We start from the raw sequence: 26981 nt of genomic DNA on the forward strand, positions 1-26981 counted from the left end.
AAGAACTTCCTAAAATGGTTTCATGAGTCATATTTTCCTATTTCCACCTAGAATATATGTTGGACTCTCTTAGCAGTTATCTGAGACATCATCAACTCTACATTCTTATTTTAATTTACCCCAAACTTCTCGTGTCTCCTTGAATCCATCCCTTGCTTAGAGCCTCTTCATTTTGTTTTCCCTTTTATCACTACACCAGCAGTGGCGATTTTTCTTGGAGCCTGTTTACCCAGTAATTTTTTTTTATTACTTTATCAGAATTTTTCACACCAGTTAGATAAGAACAGTGAAACCATACCAGGTTGCCACAGTGGGATAATTTGCTAGACTGGGGTCAGCAAGCTACAGTCCATGGGCCAAATATGAGCTATTACATTTTTGTAAGTAAAGTTTTATTGGAACACAGCATGATCATTCATTTACATATTACCTGTGACTGCTTTCCAGTGCTACAAGGGCAGAGTTGAATAGCTGCATTAAGTGGTACAATGCATGGCCCACATAATCTAAAATGTTTAATTTGCTAATTTGGACCTTCACAGAGAAAATGCTGACTCTTGCTCTGTAGCATACGACTTTTGGAAAATTAGGATTGTCCAAAGAATAGGAATTATCCAAAGCTTTACAATTAAGGAGGTTCTCTTTTAATAAAATATTAAAGAAATTTTTTGAATCATGTAATAGAAACTGAATGGTTTCCGTAATATGTGTTGTTTGAATATATAACAGAAATTGTCAAGGGAATAATAAAATTGAAGACTCCTTTAAGTAATCTATAATTAGAATTCTTACCTGTAGCATCAGTCATCTGAGTTTTTGTTCATATTAACAGAGCTGTTTCATGTGGAAGAATTTTTTTTTTCTTTGAGTGCTCAATAGGTGCCAGGCCTTTTCTTGTGCTCAGCTTCTGGGAGTTGCAGAAATGTTAACATTTCCCTACCATCAGAGAAATATGTCTCAATTTCAGCTAAGTTAAATAGAAACCAAAAAAATTTGGAAAAATTGGCCTAGATCATAGATATGTAACAGAATGAGAAAAATATGTTTTGTGTTGAGTACATTATTTTAGTTTGTTAGCATATTGACCAGATCTTATACTGCAATCACATTTCTCAAAAAAAAGGAAGTGCTTTCTTTTCTCTTTTTTACTTGAGATATATTTGGTGTTCAGTATTACATAAGTTTCAAATGTACAGCGTAGCACTTCACAATTTTTAATGGTTATATTCTACATATAGTTACTATATAATATTGGCGGTATTTCCAGATGTGCTTTATTTTCTATTATTTTGTTAAAAAACAAGAAAAATGCCAGGACCAATGGGACCCCGTTCTGCCGTCTCAAATACGAGCTCTTCGCGTGTCCCTCCTGAATGCCTGTTGGTCTCTAGCTCTGCCCTCCCTTTTTGGCTGCTTTATCTTCCGAGATTCCCTCTTGCGTCTGGGTTCTCTTTGCTCCAGCTTGTCCTCCTGGTTCTGCCTCCCTGAAGCATAATCACGTAACTCCTCTACTCTAAACCCCACTTCAGTCCGCTGCAGCCCACCCAGTGAAATCTGGTCTTTCACCAACACTGAAGAAGACCTTTCAAAGCCACTCTCTGCCTTTTCTTCCCCTGTTGTCCTCCTTTGTACTCTAAACTCAGTACTGTGTCTGTACTTGCCTTCTGCTTGATTTTCATACGCTTTCCTCACTGTTTGAAATGCCCTTTAATTTCTGTGATACATGGTAGGATTAATGAGATTAGCTAAATTTTCAGTTGAAAAGTCTGCTCTTCAGTTATTGACAAGAAAGCCACCATAGTTGCTAGCTGAAAGTGCTTGGAGTCTTGGTTTTCTTCAGGAACTTACCTCAGCACATGTTTCCATAAACTCTGTTGGGTTGTAGCACTAAAACTGTACTCTCCGGGGGTTTAGACACAGTGTAAAAAGCTTCAATGTATTGAGATTATCACAGGTAAAAAGAGAACAATCAATTTTTTGTCTAAACATTGCTCCCAGAGAGAAAAGCAAAATCCTTCCTTTTACCAACTAAGGTATTTAATGGAGACAGTAGACAAGGAAAGCAAGACAATGAAGAAGGGTCTCACATGGTGTCTTGGGCTACGGTTTTCTGGGAAAGCACTTTAGGATTTTTAACCCTATATCACGACCAAACTTCCTTCGTGGACGTGATGTGCACATTGAATCAGAACTGTGGGCCACATGTTGTACAGAAACCAGCTGTAAAATAGACTTTGCTGTGGAGACTGCTAGCTTTGTGTAAATATACTCTTCTGGTTATTCTGGTCATCTTTACTGCCTTTACTATTTTAAGAATCTTTTCTGTAGTATTTTACAGAGTGACGGAGTTGCGTCTCCTTTCTCTGCACCGACTTAGTGCTACAGGGACAGTCCAGTCCTTGGTAGACTACATCATGTGCTAAGTAGAGGGGCTTGAGTAAGACGTGAGGAGACTGTGGGGACTGTGCAGACAAGAACATGGTGTCTGGTGGGCAAAGTTCAGGCTGTAGGAGGATTAGTCACATAATTTACAGGAAAAATTCTGTTGCAAAGAAAATGGATCATTTGGTGCCTGAATGAGCCATTCAGAAGGAACCTTTGCCACGTCACTAAACTCCCCTGATGAGATTTTGCAGAGACACCTACTCAAGTACTGTCTAGCATAAAAGACTTTGTTCAAATCAGCCTTTCCAACCTTTCCAACTATTAATTTATTAAGAGCCGAGCAGGTGGGTGTCAACCTGCAGAGGCCATCATTAAGCTGGAACTTGATTCCTTCAGTGTATTTTGATAGAAAACAGATATAATGTTTTCTTTTAAAGCGTCGGTTTTGGTTATAGTTTTAAAGAGAAACTGCATCTTCCCTTCTCTGAGTGTATTTTTTAATGAGGGTTTTAGGAATTAATCTTCAGTGTGTTCTGTCACAAGTAGTAATCAGACTTGAACTTTGTAAGCTTAGAGCCTTCGAACTTCTGCCCCATACACAGTTTATATGCAAGGTAAAACAAGATCCTTTATAGTTCCTAATTAAAGTTTAGTTGCCACTTGGTTAACTTTCTGGTTTTTGAATAAAACTTAATAAATTGGTCACCCAGAAATTTGGAAATAGAATGTGACAATATAAATCTTTCTGTACTAATGAAGTTTTTGAAGATGAATTAAAATGATTATTCCTAATATTTCTGGTATCAGGGACGTTTGATTTTATGTGACATATGTATTGATAGATTGGTAATTTTTAATGTAGAACGGTCAGCCCCCCAGAAGGTTATAGAGGGCACTACAGTATATAGTGGTTGTTGTCCTTTTGAAAATGATGCAGAATGTCTGTATAAGCATTAATTATAGTCTCAGAAATACCTTTTGCAAAGTACATATAAATAGAAAACTTCTAAAATTCACTTTTTAACTCCCACACTTACAGTGTACAAGAAACTGAGGTCTGGTCCCTGCTTCCAGAGTCAGCACAGCCTGGTAAGGCAGTGAGAGGTGCAAGCAGCATGAAAGACCAGGTCAGACTCTAGTCAGAACTGACCAAAGTACCAGGTGTGATGATGAGAAACTCCTTTCCAGCTGGGAACATCGATGAAGGAGTTGGAAGTTGTGGTTTTCAGCTGGATTTTGAAGGCTGTATAAGCAAAGACTATGCGGAAAGAGATGAGTGGAGTGAAAAATGGAACCCAGGCCAAGATGTGGTTCACACAAGCTAGACACCGGACATGCACGCAGTGTGTGTGATGTGGGAGGGAGGGGGGATGTACGATTAGCAAGATTCAACCACTCGGTGGGTCTGATATCTGCTTCTTGTCTGCTACTGGACTGGAGGAAACAGAGAAAGAGAGGAAACTTTGCTATTACCCCATGGTCCTCTGTTCTCCCTTACCTTCCTATTTGCTGTTACAGGATAGTAAGAAGTTATGCAGAATAAGACTAGGGAAGAGAAATGGAGGTGGGAGTGCACACTAAGAACTGCAGTGTAGGGGAGTTTCTATAGCTGACCATTCAGTCTGAATTATATTCAGTCTGCCTATAATTATATGGGATTAAAAAGCAGAGATTGAGTAGTGTTTGCAGAAAATAAACATATAATGCTGAGCATACAAAAATAATCTTGATGGATGCTAACCCTCATTCTTCTTTGTCATCACCATAACCAAATTTAAATTTTATAAAATATTATTTAATAATTATAAGATGCGCAGAATTGTCTTACAACACAGTAGAGATTTAAAAAGCTTTTTTTTGTAGAGTTAAAGGGGCTCTAAATGAACAAACACTTTTTTTTTTGTATAAAAATGATACTTAAAGAGCAACCATACACAAGATACTAAGTAGATGAAATCTTTTGCACTTTTAAGTCCTAGTTTTTCACTATATGCGTTTTGCTTTTTTTTTTCTTCTCTATAGGTAAAATGAGAAAAAACTAAAGCAGAATGAAAGAATAGGCTTGAAAGATAATCAGACCAGAGGAGTCATTTTTAAAGCTACCTTGTGAATAAACAAGGCTGCTAGAGAGAGGTCTGAGACTTGAAGGAAAAGACTGGTTGTCACATTTCAGGGTCAGATATTTATTTTCCTTTTTTTAAAAAACTTAAAGTGAACATCCTTTTGTCTTCTCATAAAATATTGTCTCTTTGCCTTCTGAGATATAATGCCAAGTTGAACACTATGCTTTGCTAGTATAGTTAGCTCTTTTTGCTAGAGGATTGTTCTAGGAATTTGGCAATAATTCTGCTCAGGGAAAATGAGAGACCATTAATAGGTCTTCGTCAGGATATTGGGATTGTACATTTGTGCAGTGGAACCACTTCATAGTGACTGTTTTAAAAAACTGAAAGAATCTAAAAATGACTAGGCATATGTATATATAACAGATTCACTTTGCTGTTCACCTGAAATTAACACAACATTGTCAATCAGCTATAACCCAATAAAAATTAAAAAAAAAAACTCTTTGATGTTTACATTTAATTGGATGTTTAAACATGTTTCTGGAAAAAAATCTCAAATGCCATACCTTATGAACTTTCTCCTCTAAAGAAAAATTGGAAAGAATTTTCTGTTGGCCACAGAGGCTCACGAAAGGTCTATGGAGACGTACTATACAACTGTAGTATCTCTCTTTTTCAGCTTCTGCCCCTTCCTGCAAAGAGAAATCGAGAAACCACTCATAATTTACCAGATAACCCCAGAAGCCTCGGTTGACAGACCAAATTCTCCAGTCAAAGCTACGGGCACTTTAGGATAAACTGCTTCAAACAGTTTTTACCTTAAAGCCAACCTAGAAGCCTTTGACCCCCAGTTACAAGGTGAGTTAGGATAATGCAAGCTTAAAATTAGAAGCAGGGCCTGGCTGTCCAGTGGTTAAGACTTTGCTTTCCAATGCAGGGGGTGCAAGTTTAATCCCTAGTCAGGAAAATAAGAAAATAAGATCCCACATGCTTCATGGCCAAAAACCAAAACATAAAACAGGAACAATATTGTAACAAATTTAATAAAATTTGGACCAATAAAAATGGTCCACAGAAAAAAAGCCTTTAAAAAAAATCAAAAGCAGGATCAGATTAGTCAGTGCTCAATGACAGCAAAAGATTAGCGAAATATTACCAAATCACAGAAATTTTTTTTTTCTTTTTTTTATGTATCTATCAGATCCAAAAATAAGGCATGGTAATTCTAGTCATGTTTAGCCATCTTAATAAAAAGTTCTGCGGTAATTTTCTTAAAGATAGGAAGTAAAAAACATGCCAAAATATTGAACCTTTTTTTAGTCTGATGTCTGGCATCGTGTGGAAATAAGACGGTCCCCTTCCCTTCTTGAGTGATGAGCCTGCAGACCTAATCCTGAAAATGGCTGAAAGGTTATCCTTGCTTTCATTATCTATGCATGGCGTTCACATTCTTAAAATGCATCCAGTTTTTATAATCTTTCATAGTGAATACATAGACAATTGATTGTATTATTTTTGCACATGAGGCTGAAATAAATAATATACCAGCAGTGCTCACTATGGGCTCCTTGTCATCTTTGATATTTGCAGTTATCGTTTTCAGAGCCACCTGACATATGCTATTTGACATTTTAGGCCCAGGGTCTTCACCGTTTGGACCCATCCCTCCCAGTTATATGAAGCTTTCTACTTTCTGAGGTCAGTGACCCCCAGAGTGGGAGGATGTATCATCATTGCTCTTGGGGTTCTTTTGCAGTGTTTGTCCCCTACTCAAACCCTTATTTTCTTGGAGGCACAAGAGCAGCAGTGGTGGTGGTGGTGTTACGATGGGAGCTTTCTGCTTATTATTTATTGCATTATTTAAAGTTAAATTCTAAAGCATAGCTTGCAAACTGGTGGCCTACTGGCCAAATTTTAGGCATAATTTTTTTAATCTATAGAAGTTTATTTTTAAAAATTGAGTTAATTGCCAACATTGGGCAATCTGGATACTTAACGTAAGATATATATATACACACACACCTGGCTTCTCTTGGTTGATTAAAAAATATGGTCTTTTTACTATGTGAAGGACTGAAATGTGGTAGTCTTTACCATCCCCTAAGTCTTAAAGCAACCAGCCTTGTATGTTACCTGCCTGTCTATAGGCTTTTGAGGTAAGATTTCTGCTTTAAGATCAGTTTCTTCTCCCCTTATATGAAGCCTCTTCCCTGTAGTTTACACATAACACTCTCTTAGTCTTTATTCACTTTCTCTTTTGGCATTTTATTATTTATATAAAATTTTGCACTGTGAGAATGATGATTTTCTGAGATTAAGCTAACACCTGCCAAGCTTGCCTATGAAGAAGGAAAACTTATGAAACCAGATGGCCCATGGTTCTTAGCTTGGAAATCTAATTTCCATGGTGATAAGGTCTGAATCATTTTTTCCAGCCCCGAGGTTGTCATTTCAGTCTGATGTGTCACAGCCTAACGGTTCCATTGCCTGATCTGACTATTTTGGTCCAGGGAGGTAAAGTGATTCATTGGGTTGGCTTCTTTTTGAATGACATGTATAGGCATTTGGGCTTCCCTGGTGGCTCAGATGGTAAAGAATCTGCATGCAATGCAGGAGACCCGGGTTTGATCCCTGGGTTGGAAAGTTCCCCTGGAGAAGAGGATGGCTACCACTCCAATATTCTTGCCTGCAGAATTCCATGGACAGAGGAGCCCTGCAGGCTACAGTCCATGGGTTGCAAAGAGTTGGACACGACTGAGTGACTAACACTTTAACTTATAGGATTTCGAGTCCATCTTCTAGGCCATCACTCGTTCTGGACGCCAGAGTGAATCACTCTGCCATCTACATGCACAGAACTTTTGACACTGAGAAATTTCACCATCAGAATCAGATACATCTTCAAGCACAGTGGGTTGTAGTTAATCACAAATTTCTCTTTCCCCATTTTTGATCACTGTATATTGTTGGGGACTAAATTACTTGCTGTAATGCTCCTCTTAATTTGATATTGAATCAAACTTTTGTATAGTAATAAAGAGCCTTAACCATGAACACATTTCAAATTATAGGACCCTTATGGGCATAATACCTTTTTGTCTGCATTGGCTAAATTCAAACATTACTTATTTGATCATAGTTTACAGATGGGGGAAACTGACTTGATCCCAAAACAGTGGTTCTTATCCTAGCACCTCATTTTTCAAATGGATAGTGCCTCTTACTAGAGCAGATTTTAGGTCTCAAAATACTCACTTTTAATGTTGAAGCAAACAAGAAAGAAGGCTACTGGGACTGGATGTTTATTTCTGGTAGTTTACTGTCCTCTGGCTACACTGCTTTTGCTTTATCTCATGGGATCTCTTAGGTATTGCCCAGTATCTCTTGATACTTGACCATACATGAAAATGAAATGTACATGAGTCCCTTTGACTGTCAGGTTAAGTTTATGGGACTAAAGTAACTGGAAATTTGTTTCCACACATTTGTGACTTGACTATATAAGAAAGAAATTAAACTCTTCTTAAAAGGAAAAAGTAGGTAAGTGGCATCTCATTTCCTTAGGGAAATAGGTTTGTTTCCATTCCTCTTTTGGAGTTAGTGTATATCCATGTAGAGTCAGCAGCCTCAGATATGCAGATGACTGGGGGAAATCCCTGGGTTGGGAAGATCCCCTGGAGAAGGGAAAGACTACCCGTTCCAGTATTCTGGCCTGGAGAATTCTGTAGACTGTGTAGTCCATGGGGTCACAAAGAATCACATATGACTGAGCGACTTTCACACTCACCACCCTAATAGCAGAAAGCGAAGAGGAATTAAAGAGCCTCTTGATGAAGGTGAAAAAGAAGAGCAAAAAACTCTCCAGCTTAAAATTTAACATTCAGAAAACTAAGATCATGGCATTCCATCCCATCACTTCATGGCAAGTAGATGGGGGGGGGGAATGAAAAACAGTGGCAGATTTTATTTTCTTGGGCTCCAAAATCACTGCGGATGGTGCTACAGCCATGAAATTAAAAGAAGCTTGCTCCTTGGAAGGAAAGCTATGACAAACCTATACTGCTGCTGCTGCTGCTAAGTCACTTCAGTCATGTCCAATTCTGTGCGACCCCATGGATAGCAGCCCACCAGGCTCCCCCATCCCTGGGATTCTCCAGTCATGAACACTGGAGTGGGTTGCCATTTCCTTCTCCAATGCATGAAAGTGAAAAGTGAAAGTGAAGTTGCTCAGTCATGTCCGACTCTTCGCGACCCCAGGGACTGCAGCCCACCAGCCCTCCATCCATGAGATTTTCCAGGCAAGAGTACTGGAGTGGGGTCTGCTACATGTTAGACCAGTGCAGTACCCTGAGAACAGAGAGACACTGCCTCTCCTGTCTCCCAGGGAGATATTCACACCTTGGTGATACAGACAGGTTATATGCCCTCTGCAATGGCAGAGAATGAGAGGAAAGCCCACAGTAAGAAACATGGCAGCATCCCCATTTTTAGAAAAGGGAACAACACAAACTTTGCAACTGAGCCTAACTTCAACTCGAGGTAAAATTCCAGAGCAGATGATCAAAAAAGGGTTTGTGGGCACTGAGAAAAGGATGAGGCGAATGGTTAGAACCGGCAAATGTACCTGAGTAAGCCACACCTGGCTAATGTCATGTCCTTGGTTTGATAGTTAATAGATTGGAAAAGAGTTGATATATCTGAATTTTATTAAAATTTGTTGATTTCATCTCTAATACTCTCTCTCATGATAAGATGGAGAAAAATGGGCTAAAATAAGGGTCAAGTATATTTGGAACTGCTAGAATGGTCTTGAGAAAAGAACTGATTGAGTAAACAGAGGTCCTCAAAGAAATGAATAACATTTTTAATAAATAAAGTAAAATGATAAATGATACCAAGGCAAAAAGATAACGGCACAGGGAGTTCCAAAGAAAACAGGCCGGCTAGACCACACTACAACGAACCCCACAATCAATAAGCCCTTCCCCAAATGAACATGAAGACATAAATGATTTGCTGACCAAATTATCAGATAATAGAAACTTGAGGAAGCAATAGCAAATACAACAGATAATAATGTCAGAATTCCGAAAGCTCATACAATCTGCCAAACTGGGCAAAAATTAGCAGCTTTACATTTTCTCAGAAAATTCAAGTTTTCTACTTATCTTTTTAAAATCCAACACTACTAGAACATGGTTGGAAGTGTGGGGGGCGGGGAATGACTTAGGGCTTTTGGTGGAACGCTAATGTAAGTAAAGTTGTTGAAAAGGCTAATGCAACCTTTGCATGTGTGCATGCTCGGTCATGTCCGACTCTTTGCAACCCCATGGACTGTATCCTGCCAGGCTCCTCCATCCATGGAACTCTCCTGGCAAGAATACTAGAGTGGGTTGCCATATCCCACTCCAGTGGATCCTCCTGATCCTGGGACCAAACCCGCATCTCCTGCATTGGCAGGCAGGTTCTTTACCACTGAGCCACCTGGGAAGCCCAATGCAACTTTAGGCAGCACTGAGAATTCAGAAGAAAGAACTGACTACATCTAGTCGAGTGAGTTCCTTTCTATGCACCACACTTCAGTGGAACTGTTGAACTAGAATTCACTCATACGGATGAGAGACATGGGTAGTACTTCTAGTAGTTGCTAACTGAACATATGCATTTAATGCTGCTCCCTCCCAAAATGCCACTTAAATGACAGTAGAGGAATGCAAAATATCTGGAACTAGGATTTAGGTAGGAAAAACAAGCAGAGACATCTCTTTGCCAACAAAGGTCCATATAGTCAAAGCTATGGTCTTTCCAGTAGTCATGTGTGGATGTGAGAGTTGGATAAACCATAAACCATAAAGAAGACTGAGTGCCAAAGAGTTGATGCTTTCGAACTGTGGTGCTGGAGAAGACTCTTGAGAGTGCCTATTACAGCAAGGAGATCAAACCAGTCCATCCTAAAGGAGATCAGTCCTGGGTGTTCATTGGAAGGACTGATGCTGAAACGGAAGCTCCTAACCTTTCCCAGCATTTTTCCAGTGAGTCAACTCGTCGCATGAGGTGGCCAAAGTATTGGAGTTTCAGCTTTAGCATCAGTCCCTCCAATGAACACCCAGGATTGATCTCCTTTACAATGGACTGGTGGGATCACTCTCAAGAGTCTTCTCCAGCACTACAGTTCAAAAGCATCAATTCTTCGGCGCTCAGCTTTCTTCACAGTCCAACTCTCACATCCATACATGACCACTGGAAAAACCATAGCCTTAACTAGATGGACCTTTGTTGGCAAAGTAATGTCTCTGCTTTTAAATATATTATCTAGGTTGGTCATAACTTTCCTTCCTAGGAGTAAGCGTCTTTTAATTTCATGGCTGCAATCAGCATCCACAGTGATTTTGGAGCCCCCCAAAATAAAGTCTGACACTGTTTCCACTGTTTCCCCATCGATTTCCCATGAAGTGATGGGACTGGATGCCATGATCTTTGTTTTCTGAATGTTGAGCCTCAAGCCAACCTTTTCACTCTCCTCTTTCACTTTCATCAAGAGGCTTTTTAGTTCCTCTTCACTTTCTGCCATAAGGGTGGTGTCATCTGCATATCTGAGGTTATTGATATTTCTCCCAGCAATCTTGATTCCAGCTTGTGCTTCTTCTAGCCCAGCGTTCCTCATGATATACTCTGCATATAAGTTAAATAAGCAGGGTGACAATATACAACCTTGACGTACTCCTTTTCCTATTTGGAACCAGTCTGTTGTTCCATGTCCACTTCTAACTGTTGCTTCCTGACCTGCATGCAGGTTTCTCAAGAGACAGGTCAGGTGGTCTGGTATTCCCATCTCTTTCATAATGTTCCACAGTTTATTGTGATCCACACAGTCAAAGGCTTTGGCATAGTCAATGAATAAAATAGGTTGAAATGTGGTGAAAACGGTAAACCCAGTAAATCAGCTAGTGAGTGAAGGTCGCTCAGTCGTGTCCAGCTCTGTGACCCCATGCACTATACTCAGTCTCAGTTCTCAGTTCCGTCGCTCAGCACTATACAGTCCATGGAATTCTCCAGGCCAGAATACTGGAGTGGGTAGCCTTTCCCTTCTCCAGGTGATCTTCCCAACTCAGGGATCAAACCCAGGTCTCCTGCATTGCAGGTGGATTCTTTACCAGGTGAGCCACAAGGGAAGCCGGTAAAGCAGCTAACCAGTCAACAAATATCACATAGGCAAAAACTGGAAGAAGAGAAAGAGTACTCAGTTCTGGTACAGCAAGACAGTTGATGTTTGCTCCCTTTTGCCTGTTATGAAGATCACAAGACTTCTCCCTCAGGTAGTGGAAATGGAGAGACTATCCAATGAGAACGGACAGTACTGATACCATTCCACTTGACTTCTCTGTTTAAAAGGTGATCAGAGATATTTCTTTTGTTCTTTTAGGGGGAGAGCTCCTTTTTTTCTTGAGGATCATTGTAAATTCATGGATTTTAAGAGTCTTAATATTTTGATTAGTTGCAGTGACTTTTTCTTTTTTTCAGAATACTCAAATAAAAACTTCTTTGTTCCTTGGGAACCCGTTCAGATTGGTTCCTATAAATACATACGGAAAAGAGAATCCATCATAAGTGAATCACAGTGAGTTTTCACAAACTCGGTATTCCCATATAATCAGCACCCAGATCAAGATAAAGAACATCCCAAAGGCACCCATGCCCTATTAGGTTTTTTGACCCCCACTTTTCGGTTCAAAGGGATACTTGAAGCTCCTCTTGTTCACTTCATAGCCCAGTCTAAGAATCAGTTATATCAGTTATTACAAGGAGCTCTGGTTCCTTTTAGTAGAAAATGGAATTTAGAAACTACAGTCTGAGCATTAAGGATATTCATTCTTATTGGTTGTCAGTGTTTCCAGGCCTTTTTAGGAAGCAGAGTCAGAAATATATATGTTTTAAAATAAAAAATTATAAGTTGACATTGAATTTTTCAAGTTAACCTTATGGAGTTTTAATATTATGTGATTTTATATTTGTATCTCTTTTCAGATGAATAATCTCAGTATTACTACTAACAATTGTTCTATTTTTGTAGAGGAAAAAATGTAGAATTTTATATATCTTTTATCATTATCATTATTTTTCATCTTCCAAAATTTATGTATGTGGTCAAAAACTGAATTTCTTTCACCTCCATTTTTGGTATTGATGTTGATATGTTTCTTGGCAGTGAGATTTAGTCTATTAAATCTTTAGTCCACCAATAATTTGAGTTACTTGCAAGTCATTACATCTTCAGCAGGAGAGGTTCCGGAAGTGACAGTGGGATTATTGTACTCTCTGCATGGTGGATCAATTTGTGCTGCATTGAATGCACTTATTAGTGTCTACCCTTCATTATAGTACAGGTCCAGAAACAGAAGAAAAATACTGTAAATAGTCTGAAAGTGCCACTGCTTCTTGCTTCTTTGTATCTGATAAGTGGATATTTTATGGATGCTTATCTTAGAATGCCTTTCTTTTTCCTTGCTCAGTCAAGGGATCAAGTGATTTGATTTTTGGACACATTTTGTAATATTTGATCTTGGGAGAAATGTACGTGTTCATATAGAGTACAGGACTAGATAGTTTCCTCTCCCTTCCTTCCTGCCATCTGTCCTTCCTTCCTGCCACCTGTCTATCCTTCCTTTTTTTCCCTACAACCAGGTGATTCCTTGAACTTGAAGCTGAGGGATAGACAGTAGGAGGGAAAAAGGAGAGGTTTTTTTCCCACTCACCATTAGACTTTTAAGCTTTTCACCTGTTTTCTCAAAATGTCTCATTTCCTAGCCTCCATAAAGTTGGAATCCAGTATTTTTGAGTTTTTTCCAAATATTTTTAGGTACAGAAATATGATTAATTAGACTTTAATTATGACTGAAGTGACTTAGCAGCAGCAGCAGCAGTCTAACTCTGAGGGTGATTTAAATGTTTTTTTTAATTGACTTTTCACATCAAATGAATAATGCCAGGAAGTCCTGAGTGCAGTGAACCAACAGTACAGATCTACTTTGAAAGCTTTGGCTTTCAGACTACAAGGATTTATTGGAAGTAACTTTTCTAGATTTTGTCTCAGTAAGAAGTGGTTACACAGGTGGTAGACTAACAAATAATCTCCCGAAAACTTCAGCTGTATATGGCTGGTGGTAAAGGATAGAACTTTCAGAAACAATGACAATTTAAATACATGTGTCTTTTATCACATGCCTTTTATCACCCCTGCCATATCTGGTGTTTGCTCATTTATTCATTCATCCAGCAAAGTCTATTGAGTGTCTCTATTCAGTGTGCACGAGCAGTATTCTAAGTGCAGAGATTATAACAAGGAGTAGCAGGAAACAAAACAGGTGAAGTCTCTGGGGAAAGACAAAAAGCCAATAAACAAATATGGTAACTATTGAGTGAGATGAGTGCTGTGAAGGAAATGAAAAGAGTATCACGCAGAAAAGTGACAGGGCATATGCCTATTTGAGGTGACAGAAGCTGAGAACTGAAGGGTGATTTGCCAACTAAATTTTCATATTAAACTAAATTTGAAAGTACTATACGATTTATTTAAACAATAACTGCACATTTGGCATTTGAATTTATTTTCAGATGTCTAATTTTTTTTCAACTGACACTATAAATTGTTGAACTGAACTTTCAAATGAAGATGTCTTGTTTTGTCAGCTTCTGAAAACTGGAGGAAGTCCTGGGTTTGGGGGAACTCTGTACTGTATTTGTAACTATTCTAAAAATCCAAAATTATTCTAGAATAAAACATTTAAAAGGAAGAACTGGTGAAAATTTATGCCAAAATGTATACTAAATCAAGTATAGTGTGGCAAAGATGAGGAATCCAGACTGTACAGGAGGGGTCTGCAAGGAGAATGGTGGGTGCTGAGAATTTGTTACTTGAGTGCACTTGTATAGACTGTTGTCTCATCACTCATTTTTTAACTAAACACATTTTGCCCCTTTTCATGTTTCTTTTTGCCTTCTTAAATTTTATAAACTTAACAAACCTTGCAAATAGAGTTAGTTTACATTTTTCCTTTTGTTAAAAAATTTATTCATTTTCTTAAAATATTCTTCGACTACTTAGGATGTGATCCTTCAGGTAGAGATTAGCAAATCTTTCTCATGTGTGGCTTTTAATAAAACTGTCATCAGAAGTAAAAGTTTCCTCTGATTAAAACAGTCTTCGCTAGACTTTGTTTTATTAGTGCTTTTCAGTTCATGTATTTCTAAGCATAAAGTACCTTTTTATTCACATGTTGGTGGCATTCCTGGGAACTCAGATGATAAAGAATCTGCCAGCAATGCAGGAGACCCAGGGTCAGTCAACGGGTCAGGAAGATCCCCTGGAGTAGGAAATGGTACCCACTCCACTATTCTTGCCTGGAGAATTCCATGGACAGGAGCCTGGCGGGTATAGTCCATGGGGTCACAAAGAGTCAGACACGACTGAGCTACTAACACTTGCACATGTTAGAGGAAATAAAAAAATCTGAAGTTGGCAAGAAGCTAATAAATTCAATATCTTCTTTATAAATAACTTTGCCAACTGTGTGTGTGTTCAGTTGCTCAGTCGTGTCCAACTCTTTGTGGCCTGTGGACTGTAGCTCACCAGGCTCCTCTGTCCTTGAGATTCTCTAGGCAAGAATACTGGAGTTGGGTGCCATTTCCTACTCCAGGGGATCTTTCCGATCCATGGATTGAATCTGTGTCTCTTGCGTCTCCTGCATTGGCAAGTGGATTCTTTAGTACATATTAACAGACCTGCCATGGGAGACTCTTTGGTAATCTATAATCTTTGAAAGTACTCTGTAGTATCCGGTCCCAAGAATGCTTCCTAATCATTCAAAATCTGGTTCAGGAGTCAGCAAATTATAGCCCACAAGCTTGCAGTCTTGCTTTGTAAATAAAGTTTTATTGGAACAAGCTGTGCTTGTTCAGGTACATATTGTCTCTGGCTCCTTTCCCACGACTGTAATCCCTCTTTATCCATGAGAGATAGATTCCAAGACTCTCAGTGGATGCTCAAAACTGTGGATAGGGCTGAACCCACTATATATGGTTTTTTCCTAATTATACATGCGTGTGATAAAGTTTTACTTATAATTAGGCACGGTAAGAGATTAATAATAATAAAATAGAAAAATTATAACAATATACTATAATAAAAGTTATATGAATGTGATCTCTTTCAAAATATTATGCAAATGTAATGCCTTTTCCATCTTAACTAAGCACTTAGGCACTGTGGCCCTAACTTTTGCAGTTTGAGGTATGATAGCAAAACTAGCACAAATTTCTTTTTTGTTTTACAGATAGAAGTTTCATTCTTACTGTAGATCTTATCAGCCTCCACATACAATTTTTTTCTTTACTTATTGAGTCAAGACGTTTACCTTTTCACTTAAAGGCAAGACGTTATGGCTTCTCTTTGGCAGATCTGAATTGCCAGCATCACTGCTCTTGCATTTTGGGGCCGTTATTAAGTCAAGTAAGGGTTAGTTGAACAAAAACCCTGTGATGCTACACCAATGATCTGATAACGCAGACAGCTACTAAGTGATCCATAAGTGGGATATGCCCGACACAGACTTGGTTCATGACCTGGGCCGGACAGAGCAAGATGGCAGGAGATTTTATCACACCACTAAGGACAGCATGCAGTTTAAGGTAAATGAATTATTTCTGAAATTTTCCATTTAATATTTTTCAGATCATGGTTGACCATGGATAACTGAAATATCAGAAATCAAAACCACACAAAAGGGGTAACTACTGAATAATGGTAGTGTTGAATAGTTGCAGTGAGGTTGTATATATGCCAGACCCTTACATAAAAAGTTTATTGACCTCCTTTCTAGTCAGTGGCAGTGACTGGATTATATCTTTCGTTTCTGAATCTGGAATTCAAGATATTTTGCAATCCCAAGGATTCAGTTCAGTTCAGTTCAGTCGCTCAGCCATGTCCGACTCTTTGTGACCCCATGAATCGCAGCACACCAGGTCTCCCTGTCCATCACCAACTCCCGGATTTAGCCCAAACTCATGTGCGTTGAGTCGGTGATGCCATCTAGCCATCTCATTATCTGTCATCCCTTTCTCCTCCTGCCCCCAATCCTTCCCAGCATCAGGGTCTTTTCCAAAGAGTCAACTCTTCACATGAGGTGACCAAAGTATTGGAGTTTCAGCCTCAGCATCAGTCCTTCCAATGAACACACAGGACTGGTCTCCTTTAGGATGGACTGGTTGGATCTCCTTGCAGTCCATGGGACTCTCAAGAGTCTTCTCCAGCACCACAGTTCAAAAGCATCAATTCTTCGGCGCTCAGCTTTCTTCACAGTCCAACTCTCACATCCATACATGACCACGGGAAAAACCATAGCCTTTACTAGACGGATCTTTGTTGGCAAAGAAATATCTCTGCTCTTTTAATATGCTATCTAGGTTGGTCATAACTTTTCTTCCAAGGAAAGTGTCTTTTAATTTCCTGGTTGCAGTCACCATCTGCAGTGATTTTGGAACCCCCAAAAATAAAGTCAGCCACTGTTTCCACTTTTTCCCCATCTGTTTCCCATGAAGTGATGGGACCAGATGCCATGATCTTTGTTTTCTGAATGTTAAGCTTTAAGCCAACATTTTCACTCTCCTCTTTTACTTTCATCAAGAGGCTTTTTAGTTCCTCTTCACTTTCTGCCATAAGGATGGTGTCATCTGCATATCTGAGGTTATTGATATTTCTCCCGGCAATCTTGATTCCAGCTTGTGCTTCTTCTAGCCCAGCTTTCCTCATGATGTACCCTGCATATAAGTTAAATAAGCAGGGTGACAATATACAGCCTTGGCGTACTCCTTTTCCTATTTGGAACCAGTCTGTTGTTCCATGTCCAGTTCTAACTGTTGCTTCCTGACCTGCATGCAGGTTTCTCAAGAGGCAGGTCAGGTGGTCTGGGATTCACATATCTTTCAGACTTTTCCGCAGTTTATTGTGATCCACACAGTCAAAGGCTTTGGCATAGTCAATAAAGCAGAAATAGATGTTTTTCTGGAACTCTCTTGCTTTTTCCATGATCCAGCGGATGTTGGCAATTTGATCTCTGGTGCCTCTGCCTTTTCTAAAACCTACTTGAACATCTGGAAGTTCACGGTTCACGTATTTTTGAAGCCTGGCTTGAAGAATTTTGAGCATGAATTTACTAGCATGTGAGATGAGTGCAATTGTGCGGTAGTTTGAGCATTCTTTGGCATTCCCTTTCTTTGGGATTGGAGTGAAAACTAACCCTTTCCAGTCCTGTGGCCACTGCTGAGCTTTCCAAATTTGCTTGCATATTGAGTGCAGCATTTTCACAGCATCATCTTTCAGGATTTGAAATAGCTCAACTGGAATTCCATCACCTCCACTAGCTTTGTTCATAGTGATGCTTTCTAAGGCCCATTTGACTTCACATTCCAGGATATCTGGCTCTAGGTGAGTGATCACACCGTCATGATTATCTGCGTCGTGAAGATCTTTTTTGTACAGTTCTTCTCTTCTTAATATCTTCTGCTTCTGTTAGGTCCACACCATTTCTGTCCTTTATCGAGCCCATCTTTGCGTGACATGTTCCCTTGGTATCTCTAATTTTCTTGAAGACATCTCTAGTCTTTCCCACTCTGTTGTTTTCCTCTATTTCTTTGCATTGATCACTGAGGAAGGCTTTCTTATCTCTCCTTGCTATTCTTTGGAACTCTACATTCAGTTGCTTATATCTTTCCTTTTCTCCTTTGCCTTTCACTTCTTTTCACACCTATATGTACGGCCTCCTCAGACAGCCATTTTGCTGTTTTGCATTTCTTTTCCATGGGGATGGTCTTGATTCCTGTCTCCTGTACAATGTCATGAACCTCCGTCCATAGTTCATCAGGCACTCTATCTATCAGATCTAGTCCCTTAAATCTATTTCTCACTTCCACTGTATAGTCATAAGGGATTTGATTTAGGTCATACCTGAATGGTCTAGTGGTTTTCCCTACTTTCTTCAATTTAAGTCTGAATTTGGCAATAAGGAGTTCATGATCTGAGCCACAGTCAGCTCCCGGTCTTGTTTTTGCTGACTTACAGAGCTTCTCCATCTTTGGCTGCAAAGAACATAATCAGTCTGATTTCGGTGTTGACCACCTGGTGATGTCCATGTGTAGAGTCTTCTCTTGTGTTGTTGGAAGAGGGTGTTTGCTATGACCAGTGCATTCTCTTGGCAGAACTCTATTAGCCTTTGCCCTGCTTCATTCCGTGCTCCAAGGTCAAATTTGCCTGTTACTCCAGGTGTTTCTTGACTTCCTACTTTTGCATTCCAGTCCCCTATAATGAAAAGGACATCTTTTTGGGGTGTTAGTTCTAGAAGGTCTTGTAAGTCTTCATAGAACCGTTCAACTTCAGCTTCTTCAGCGTTACTAGTTGGGGCATAGGGTTGGATTACCGTGGTATTGAATGGTTTGCCTTGGAAACGAACAGAGATCATTCTGTCGTTTTTGAGATTGCATCCAAGTACTGTATTTCAGACTCTTTTGTTGACCATGATGGCTACTTCATTTCTTCTAAGGGATTCCTGCCCACAGTAGTAGATATAATGGGCATCTGAGTTAAATTCACCCATTCCGGTCCATTTTAGTTCACTGATTCCTAGAATGTCTATGTTCACTCTTGCCATCTCCTGTTTGACCACTTCCAATTTGCCTTGATTCATGGACCTAACATTCCAGGTTCCTATGCAATATTGCTCTTTACAGCTTCAGACCTTGCTTCTATCACCAGTCACATCCACAACTGGGTATTGTTTTTGCTTTGGCTCCATCCCTTCATTCTTTCTGGAGTTATTTCTCCACTGATCTCCAGTATCTTACTGGGCACTTACCGACCTGGGGAGTTCCTCTTTCAGTATCCTATCATTCTGCCTTTTCATACTGTTCATGGGGTTCTCAAGGCAAGAATACTGAAGTAGTTTGCCATTCCCTCTCCAGTGGACCACATTCTGTTAGACCTCTCCACCATCACCTGTCCGTCTTGGGTGGCCCCATACAGCATGGCTTAGTTTCATTGAGTTAGACAAGGCTGTGGTCCATGTGATCAGATTGGCTAGTTTTCTGTGATCATGGTTTCAGTGTGTCTGCCCTCTGATGCCTTCTTGTGACACCTACCGTCTTTCTTGGGTTTCTCTTACCTTGGACGGGGGTATCTCTTCATGGCTGCTCCAGCAAAGCGTAGCTGCTGCTCCTTACCTTGGACGAATCACCCCTCCTGACCTTGAACGTGGATTAGTAGACAACAAAGTCCTGTTGGTTCATGATAGAGCTTTTTGCTTTATTTTCTTTTTTATTCATAAATGGAGGTACTGTTTTGTAGTAAAATTTTTCCATGAGCTTTCTAAAGTTTTCAGAAATAGGTTTGTAACACAGTGTCCATTTCTAGAAATACTAAAATATATATACTTTAGTTATCATTTAAAATTATTATTTTTGTTTAAATTTTGCAGGAAAAATATTTAAAATCCCTCCATTTTTGAGGCTGTAGGTCTTTACCTTGGAGTGCATCTGTGTCTCATGCTGTGTGATTCCACCCTGTGAAGAGCAGGGCCCCATTGGTAATCATCTACAGCTGCTGCATAGTTACAGGTTTGTCTTGAGCCTCAGAGTATTTGGTTCATTGGTATGGATGAATTTCATTGAAAATTTCATTAGAATTTCATTTGGAAATTATATTCCTGGGTATCTGGAAAAAAACAAAAACACTAAATCGAGACATACACTCCAACACATATAATTAACCAAGATATAGAAGCAACCCAAGTGCCCATCAACAGACAGTTGGGTTAAGAAGAATGTGTGTGTGTGTGTGCATGCACCTACTGGAATATTACTCAGCCATAAATAATGAAATCTTGCCATTTGTAGCAACATGGGCGGACCTAGAGAATATTATTCTTGGTGAAGTGATGTCGTACAGAAAGACACATACTGTATGATAGCACTTATGTGTGGAATCCAAGAAATAATACAAATGCATGCATATATGAAACAGAAGCAGACTCACAGATATGGAAAACAAACTTGGGTTACCAAAAGGGAGAGGGAAGAGGGAGAGGGAAAAATCAATGCTATAGGATTAACAGATACAAATGACTATATATAGTATAGATAAGCAACAAGGATTTACTGCATAGAATAGAGAGTTATATCCATTATCTTGTAATAACATACGTGTGCTGTGCTAAGTCACTTCAGTCATGTTCGACTCTATGAGACCATATGGACTGTAGCCCTCCAGGCTCCTCTGTCCTTGGGATTCTCCAGATAAGAATACTGGAGTGGATTGCCATGCCCTCCTCCAGGGGATCTTCCCAACCCAGGGATCAAAACTGCATTTCTTATGTCTCCTGCGTTGGCAGGCAGGTTCTTTACCACTAGTACCACCAGGGAAGCCCAAAATGGAATATAATCTGTAAAAGTATGCTGTACACCTGAAACTGATGCAATATTGTAAACCAATTGTATGTCAATTAAAAAAATAAAAAGACTTTGAATTTGGAATAAGTTCCCAGGTGGCACGTTCCTGACACCGCCTTTCAAAACCTCTGTTGTAGATAGCACTGGCATTTCCCAAACTTAAAATCTGGTGGAACAGTAGCATTTCTTCATCACAATTCAATATCAAATGACATTTTAGGCCTTTTTAAAAATTCCTTAAACTTCCACTCGCTGTCTTTTCAACTGGATTCACTAACGACTCAGATACGATTTTTCCACTTTTATCTGTTTTCCAGTCCCCAAATTCTGTCCTCATCACTCTTACGAAGTTCTACTTCAAGAAAAAAATGTCTCTTTACTGTTCCTTTCAGTGGTGTTTTGAAGTGAAATAGATCCTGTGTTCAACATGCCAGCTTTACTCTAAGATGTGTATGTGTATTTTAAAGTAATTCTTTCTTGATTCTCATAAAATCACACAATGTAAGTTGGACACAAAAATATCTGCCCTGTGCAGAGGAAGCAAAGACCCTGAGATGTAAGATCACGTGATCTGATAAAAAAGGAAAGTTCAAAGTCAGGTATTTTTTCATCCATTTCTTTGTTATTTATAATATAGCATGAATTTGACACTATCTGGACCTCAAACCATCAGGACCCCATTCCTTTACTTCATATCAGTATCTCAAGTATTCTGGACACTAAAATAATCTTAATAAGTACATTATTTGACTGTTCTCTTGTATTTATTTATAAGCTTATTTTTAATAAGAATAGTCTAGAAAATCCTTTTAAAGGCATATAGTGGTATGTTGTTTTCTATTTTGTGGATTTTTAAATTAATTTAGCGTTTCTCTTCCAAATACTTTTATCCTTTGATGGAAAATTGGCAAAGCTTTTACATAGAGACTCTTAATAAAATAACATCATAGATCAAATCAGTCTCAAAGTGGGAAGTCTTGAGACTGAAGTGTCCTGAACAACCTGATCTTGGAGGAAGGAAAAGGTCTCTTGGATATACAGTGTGTCCTCAAGTTTGTTTCCCCTCACAGAGTCTTCTGGAGGGTGGGTCAGACGAGGATGTGTAATAATACTAAGCATTTTGCATAGACTACTGCATTTATTTCTCACAATTCTGTGAAGTAGGATGTTATTATCTGTGTTTTATAGATGGAGAAACTGAGGCACAGAGAAACTAAATAAATTGTCTGAGGTTTCACAGTGTGGAACTGGCAGAGTTGGGATTCATCTCTAACCCAGGCAATCAAGGAGATTTTTTTTAGTGTAAACATAAAAGGAAGAAGCGCCACTCGATACGGGCCACGGTGAACAGATAAATGTTTAAAACTCAGCTCTCAAAAAAGAAAAAAAAAAAGGCACTGATTTGTATGGCATCCATACTCCCACCGTGGCTGAACCCGGTTTCCAGGGCTTATGTCTCTGGAGGCCGAGCTGGGGAGAGGTGTGTGCCGTTGGCTCCTGAGCCCGTGTAAGCCTGCCCCAGTAACCGCTAGATGTATGCAGAGATTACAGCACTCCAAGGAATTGCATTCACAAGGCGGAAGAAGCTAGGCCTGGCAGTAGATCTTTGGTTATTGCCAGCTGTTTCTTCCCTCTTGTAACAATGAATGAGCAGTAATTGAAAGCAACATTCCTACTGAATGCCCAGTGCAAGGAAAATTTAATTATAGGCAATCTGAGATATGGGTAAAGGTCTGCATAAATAGTGGTATTCTGGAGGGGTAACAGTTTTTAAAAATGCTGCTGAAGCCTTCTGAAATATCTGTTATTGGGAAGATAATGGGTAGTAAATTAGGTAAGTGGCAGGTAGAGCAACTGTGTACCCAACCTAACCTATCAGGCAGTGCTTTGAAAGAATTACACTGCTGCCTCCATTCCTACTTCTAATGTACAACTCTGCACCTGGGAGAATAGAGCTTAATAATGCTCCAGGCCTCTAGAGCACCATTAGCAGCCTGGTGGGTCTCTTTTTAGGACAACCAGGAGGTTTTCTCTTGGGAATGTTGAACTTTGTACAGTCTTTCTCTCTAGCTGACTGCTGAACAGATAGGGAACTCCAGTCTGCAAATCACTTGGGTTATTTTGAATTATCTTTGGTCAAATATAATAAAATCAAATAACTGATGTGAGGGTGGTTATCTTCAGGCAGACTGTGTGCGAAGTCAGCTGTACTTAATGTGTAGAACGGAGGCTTTAAGTCTTAACTAAGCATCTGCCTACAATGCAGGAGACCTGGGTTCGATCCCTGGGTCGGGAAGATCCCCTGGAGAAGGAAATGGCAACCCACTCCAGCATTCTTGCCTAGAGATTCTCATGGATGGAGGAGCCCAGTGGGCTACAGGCCATGGGGTCGCAAAGAGTCAGACACGACTGAGCGACTTCACTTTATATAATGATAAGCCCAGTAAACAATTTGAGTGGATTTTGTGGCCCATGACATCAGACTATAATGCTGAAAGTGACATAGTCCCCACCCTCAAAGATTGTGCAGGATCAATACAAATAAACACAGTGTAGTGTATGTCCAATATATGTGCATATATATAGAAATATTATAATACAGATTGAAGTGGCAGTTTTCTCTAGTAATTAGGGAAAATTTTATAAAGAAAATGAAACCTGAGCACAAAATAATGTAAAATTAATGCCTGCATACTATAAAAGTAATTATAGTTGATTATATTTTTTATGTGCATGTATACTAAGTTGCTTCAGTTGTGTCCAACTCTGTGTGACCTTATGGACAATAGCCTGTCAGACTCCTCTGTCCATGGGATTCTCCAGGCAAGAATACTGGAGTGGGTTGCCATGCACTTTTCTGGGGGGTCTTCCCAACCCAGGGAACTTGTGTCTCTTATGTGTCCTTCATTGACAGACAGGTTCTTTACCACTGGCACCATCTGGGAAGCCCCACAGTGATCATACAAGGACATTTTTATTGTTGCATAATATACATAAAATTTACCATTTTAATCATTTTTAAGTCTGCATTTCAGTTGCATTAAAGGCATTCACATTGTTCTGTAACCATAACCCCCACTATGTAAAATATACATTTATGTATATATTGTTGATTCCCAAAGAATCAAAAATAACAAAAAACCCTTGTAAGGAAACTCCTGTAAGTCTTTTTATGTATATTTTACAAAAATGAAAAATGTATGATCAGTTATGCACACAGTGTGTCTGAAGATAACCACACTCATGTCAGGTCTGGATGTTTGTGTGCTCCCTAAAATCCATGTTGAAACCCTAATCCCTAAGGTGATGGTGTTAGGAGGTGGGGCCTTTGAGAGATGACTGAGTCATGAATGGAATTGTTTCCCTTATAAGAAACCCAGAGAGAGCCCTTGCCTCCTTCTGCCATCTGAGGGCACAGTGAGAAGAAAGCCAACTGTGCCCTAGAAGAGTGTCTTCCAGTGCCACGATCCTAGACTTCCCTGCCTTCAGAACTGTGAGAAATAAGTGCTTTTGGTTATAAGCCACCCAGTATTTAGTTAGAGCAGTCCAAAGGGACTTAGACAAACCATTTTCTATCGTGGGAACTCTTTCATCTTCCGATCAGGACCCTGTAGCTATTAAATACTAACTCCATTTCCCTTGCCTCATAGACCGTGGCAGGCACCCTTCTGCTTTCTCTCTCTATTCACTTGGCTACTCAGTATTTCACATAGTACTCTGCCAGATAGAACCATGCAGCATTGGTCCGTTTGTGTCCAGTTTGCATCACTTAGCATAACCGTTTCAAGTTTCATCCGTGTTGTAGCGTGTGTCAGAATTTCCTTCCTTTTGAAGGTTGAATGATATTTCATTCTGCAGACACACAGTACTTTATTTCACTTGACTTTATTGTGCTGTGCAGATACTGTGTCTTTTACGTATTGAAGGTTTGTGACAATCTTGCATGGAGCAAGGCTATTGGTGCCATTTCTCCAATAGCCTTTGCTCACTTCATGTTTCTGTGTCGCCTCTTGGTAATTCTCACAGTATTTCAAACTTTTCCATAACTATTAGATTTGTTATGGTGGTCTGTGATCAACGATCTCTAATGTTACTATTGTAATTGTTTTTTATTTTGTATTTTTAAATTAAGGGATACACTTTCTTTTAGACATAGTGCCGTGCTGTGCTTAGTCGCTCAGTCGTGTCCGACTCTTTGCTATCCCATGGATTGAAGCCCACCAGGCTCCTCTGTCCATGGGGATTCTCCAGGCAAGAATACTGTAGTGAGTTGCCATGCCCTCCTCCAGAGGATCTTCCCAACCCAGGGATTGAACCCAGGTCTCCCACATTGCAGTCAGGTTCTTTACCATCTGAGCCACCAGGGAAGCCCAAGAATACTGAAGTGGGTAGCCAGTCCCTTCTCCAGGGGTTCTTCCTGACCCAGGAATCAAACTAGGGTCTCCTGCATTGCAGGCAGATTCTTTACCAGCTGAGCTAATAGGGAAGCCCAAGACACAGTGCTATTGCACCCTTAATAGATTACAGTATAATGTTAACATAGTTTTTATATACGCTGGGAAACCAAAAATTCATGTGACTCGCTGTATTGCCATGGTCTAGTATCTCTGAGTTAGGCCTGTATGAATATACCACATTTTGTTTATCCATTTATTGATGAACTCTTGAATTGCTTCTAGCTTCTGGCTATTATGAATAATGATGTTACGAATATGGGAATCCATATCTCTATTCAGATTGCTGCTCTCAGTTCTTTTGGGAAGATACCCTGTGCTGGGTCCTCATTGCTGTGCACGGACTTTTCTCTGGTTTCAGAGAGTGGGCCTCCTCTCTCGCTGCAGTGCATGAGCTTCTCATTGCAGTACCTTCTCTTGTCAAGCACAGCCTCTTGGCACTTCGACTTCAATAGTTGCGTCACGCAGCTCAGTAGTTGCAGTTCGAGGGTTCTAGAGTATAGGCTCAGTAGTTGTGGCACATGGACTTATTTGCTCCTGGATATGTGGAATTCTCCACGACCAGGGATCTACCCAAGTACCCTGCATTGGCAGGCAGATTCTTAACCACGGGACCACCAGAGAAGTACCCCCATGTTTTTTTTAAAACCTGTACTAATAACAATGCTTTTAGAAATATGAACCCCCAAGGACGTACTATTTTAGCTGTTTGATAATCTACTGAAAACTATTGAATAGCTCCTGAGTAATATAAAATGCACATGTAGCCAACACTTTTCAGATCATTCCTGGGGTTTAAAGAATACACTAAACCTTTAATAAACCCAGGCTAAGAGCTTCTATAAACGTGTATTGTACATCATCAGTAGTACTGCTAGGCTGATTTGCTGCTCGTGTATGTGTGCTCAGTTGTGTCCAACTCTTTGAGACCCTATGGACCGTAGCCCACCAGGCTCCTCTGTCCTTGGGGTTCTCCAGGCAGCAATACCAGAGTGGGTTGCCATGCCCTTCTCCAGGGTGTCTTCCTGACCCACGGACTAAACCCACATCTCTTAAGTCTCCTGCACTGGCAGGCAGGTTCTTTACCACTGGCACCACCTGGGAAACCCAGGTTACATGTAAACAGTGATGAAAGAATTTGTTGCGTGGGCTTTGATGTCAAATAGATTCGAAAACCAACGTGAGGACTGTTTAATAAACTTCCTCAGCCCTACGTTTCTCATCTGTGTACTGTGAATAATGAGAGTTCCTGAGAATGTATGGCAAATGCTTGGCAGCCAGGCCTGGCATGTGGAAAGAGCCTGATATTTTTATTGGTATTTTCCTCTGACATGATAGAGAAAGCTGGGAAGGAGGTAGTTGATCTTTTTTTTAGGACTCCAACCTCAAATAATATATTTTTTTACTCATTGATAATTTTCTGAAAGGCTGTTTGTTTTATCAATTAGAAGATGTCCAAAGAAGAAGGATTGCTTGGGGAAAGAGTATAAAAGGTAGTTTGGTTCTTTAGAATAAGGAAGTATTCCCTAATCTCTTTATGATTAACAATTTTTGGAAGTTCTTAGAACAATTCAATGCATCATGC

The 26981-nt window shown here is 39.7% G+C and overlaps 1 protein-coding gene across 14 annotated transcripts in view; it reads left to right on the forward strand.

Moving 5' to 3' along the window:
- OSBPL6 (oxysterol binding protein like 6) overlaps positions 1–26981 on the forward strand; it is a 226856-nt gene that overhangs the window by 98042 nt on the left and 101833 nt on the right. Inside the window, exons 1-2 of one of the 14 annotated variants that reach the window (XM_088830419.1) lie at positions 5114–5309; positions 6087–6149. The exons of the other annotated variants lie outside the window; for them this stretch is intronic. The gene's annotated coding sequence lies outside the window, so the exon portion shown is untranslated. Of the gene's footprint in view, positions 1–5113; positions 5310–6086; positions 6150–26981 lie in introns of those variants that run through there. 14 annotated transcript variants of the gene reach the window in all.

This window comes from Moschus berezovskii, chromosome 2, assembly GCF_049115385.1.
Source record: "Moschus berezovskii isolate FMDL1 chromosome 2, NW_MosBer_1.0, whole genome shotgun sequence".
Lineage (NCBI taxonomy): Eukaryota > Metazoa > Chordata > Mammalia > Artiodactyla > Moschidae > Moschus > Moschus berezovskii.